We start from the raw sequence: 3,556 nt of genomic DNA, 5'->3' as shown, positions 1-3,556 counted from the left end.
AAAAGTGCATGAGTAGTCAAAAATTGAAAAGCAGTAATATTCTGAGTAGAGGTTCTAATAGTGGCACAAATCAAGTTACAGAGGTAAGGTGGTTCCATTGCCATCCTTACTCTAACTTAATTTTTTTTTTTAATTTAAATTTGTTACTAATTTCAGTGAAAATTTACAGAGGCTTTGGCTTTCCATTCATTCATTGTTGTAGATGTGTCCCCTTCCAAGGCTCCCCTCCCCCCACCAGACATTACCCTTTTGGAAAAGTAAAAGAAAAGATTCTTTCATTATTTTACAAACCCTCCCCCAGGTCCACTCCACCATGTAGCCATCGCTCTAGACTCCTGTCAAGAGATTGGAATTCTTAATCACTACCGATGAGATTGTAAAATGGTACAACCTCTGTGAAAGGTGGTCTGGCACTTTCTCAAAAAGTTGGAAATAGAAATACCATTTGACCCAGCAATTCCACTACCAGGAATATACCCTAAAGAAACCAGAGACAAAACTCAAACATGTATACACACCCATGTTTGTTGCTGCATTATTTACAATAGCAAAGAGATGGAAACAACCCAAATATCCAACAACAAACAAATGGAGAGAAAAAACTATGGTTCCATCACACAGTGGAGTATTATGCAGCACTGAGAAATAGTAAAACATTACACAACATAGAGGAACCTTGAGGACATTATGGTAAGTGAAATTATCTCAGTCACAAAAGGACACATAACTGCCTAAGACCGCTGTTAACACAATAGGATGAACATGAGGAAGATATTGAAGAGAGAATGGGGAAAGAATGGATAGATAGTAAGCACTGCATTAGAACAGATGAGGGGAAGAACTGTCTGAAAGGAATATTTGATTATGCATTATATATATGAGAACAATGTAGAACAAGAGGTTCATTGCTGGGTTGGCTAGGAGAGGGGGAGAGAAATTGTGCAACAATGAATAAAAGTGTAAAGATATTCTGACCATTGGAATAGGCAATATCATGATAGATGGAGAAAAAATTCAACTGTCAACAGCTTTATCTTAACTTGTATCTACAATTGGCACCAGCAGTTAGGAGATTAGGAGACTTACTACACTGGGAAAATTCAATTCAAATTACTTAGAGGAGCAATCATGTCAGTTTGAGGACTAAAGTACTCCAGATTTAGGCCATGTTCTTTTCAAATCACTTGATAAGCATCTGAGTTTCTACCTCCTTCATTACCATTTGTTCTTGTTCATAGGGTATTTCCTGAAATTGTTCAGTGTCAGTCAATTCCTTCTGGTACAGTGACTGTGTATTCCCTCCATCTTCTTTTAATGCTTTCTGTATCATTTCAATATATTGCCTATAACATCTTTCAATATTGAGACACAAGGTTTAGATTTGTTTTTCCATTTGAGAAGTACAGAGTGAGTTCTTCTCTTTTTATTCTCCAATTCTAGCTCTCTGCACATTCCATTATAATACTTTGCTTTGTCCTCCTGAGCTGCCCTTTGAAATAGTACGTTCAGCTCTTTCACTTCAACATGTTTTCCTTTTATTTTGGATTCTTGACACTCCAATGCAATCTTTTAAGTTCATTATTTTTCAGTGCTTCTTAGTATTCCATTGTGTGAATAGACCACAGCTTCTCTATCCATGTGTTTATTGATGGGCATTTGGATTGCTTCTATCTCTTTGTTATTGTGAATAACACAGCAATAAACATAGGTGTATATACATCTGTTTAGATGGCAGTTCTGGTTTCTTTACGGTATATTCCCAATAGTGAAATTGCTGGGTCAAATGACATTTCTAACTTTCTGAAAAAGTGCCAGACTGCTTCCATAGTGGTTGCAGCATTTTACTCTCCCACCAGCAGTGAATAAGGGTTTAATATCTCCACAACCTCACCAGCATCTGTTGTTTGCTATTGAACTTTGCTATTGTTCCTGGGATATTTATGGACTTTTTATTTTGATTATGGATTGCAGTTTTAGTATCTGTGACTTTGTCACTACTAGAAAACATAAATACTTTCATATCAAATTGTAGTTACTTCCAAGTATTTTTTTTTAATTTTTCTTTTACTTTATTATTTTTGTGTGCGTGTACCGTCAAATCAGATCTGACTGGTACAGGAGGAGATTGCCCCTCCTTCCCTGGCAGAGCATCTGCTGGATTTGAACTGTGCACCTCTGGGATTGTAGTTGCAGCTTCTTGCCACTAGGCCACCAGAGCTCCCCAACTTCCAAGTATTTAATAATGTCACTCAGGACCTTCACTTTGCTCTCCAGCTTCAGCAGTTACCAGCCAACTTTAAACAAAATTGAGCAGCCTCAGCTACAAGCAGAGTGGTACAGCAGCCCCCTCAAGAGACCACCAGATCTCCCGATGTGGTCCATAAACAGAGCTGTACAAAGCCAATGAGAATCCTCCTTCATATGCTGACCTTGTGATATTTTTAACAAAGGATTCATTTCCAGTAAAACGATATGAAATTAAGGGCATGCAGTGGATTGAAATTCTCAACATCTTGGACACTGGTAAAGTTGCTAGGACTCTGGAACCAAATATAAGTGGTGTGAGTATGGTCTGACTTTCACGGAAAAAGTGAAACAGCAGAAGATACAGTTAAAGACCAAATTTCTCAAGATTTGAAACTGATGTTTAATACCACCTTCTCACCAAAACCAAGAAAGGTGATGAAATCAACTCTTCTTACAAGAGGACGTGCATTAAATTTGGTTGTGATGTTGACTTTGCTTTTGCTGTACCTGTAACCAACCCATGATTTAGCTGTCTTTGGTTACAAGAGCTGGCTTGCCAGTCACCTGTTGGCTTTGACAATCTCAAATGAAAGCCAACTGACTTGAGATTGTCAAAGCCAACAAGAGATACCTTTGCAGTAGATTATAGGACTGGGAACTTTCAGTCACATACCACCGTCATTAATGAGACAGTATTTGGAGGATCAATTCATTAGAAAGTATGGGAAGATCTCGACACTTCAGTAAACCTTCCTTAGACATTAAGTAGCATCTGCACTGGTTTGGGCTTTTCATCACTTCGATTTTTTGCAAAGTCAATAACTAATATAGAGTGGGCTACACTCGGAGTCTGGGGTGAAGCTTACACTATCAGCTCTCATAGGCAAGGAAAGCACTAATGGTAGAGGCCATAAACTTGGTCTTGTTCTGGAAAGGTATTCTTTTTTAAAATTTATTATTAATTTCAATGAAAATTTACAGAGACTTTGGATTTTCATTCATTCATTGTTGCACTTTTCTCCCCTCCCAACCCTCCCCACTAATACACTACTCTCTTGGAAAAGTAAAAGAAAAATTCATTGTTTTACAATCCCTCCCCCCAGGTCCACTCCACTATACAGCCTTTGCTCTTGACTCCTGTCATGATAATAAAACCTTATAACATATTCCTTTTAAACAGTTTTCTCCCTCATCTGTTTCAATGCAGTATACATTATTGAGCCCTTCTTTCTCAGTCTCCCCCCAACCCCGAGGTCAGTCCTGTTTTACAACAGTGGCACCATGCAGTATTTGTCCTTTTGTGACTGAG

The sequence above is a fragment of the Elephantulus edwardii genome, unplaced genomic scaffold (genome assembly GCF_000299155.1).
Source record: "Elephantulus edwardii isolate Elephantulus edwardi_28Jun2011 unplaced genomic scaffold, EleEdw1.0 scaffold00028, whole genome shotgun sequence".
Classification (NCBI taxonomy): Eukaryota; Metazoa; Chordata; class Mammalia; order Macroscelidea; family Macroscelididae; genus Elephantulus; species Elephantulus edwardii.
Note: the sequence above shows the minus strand (reverse complement) of the source record.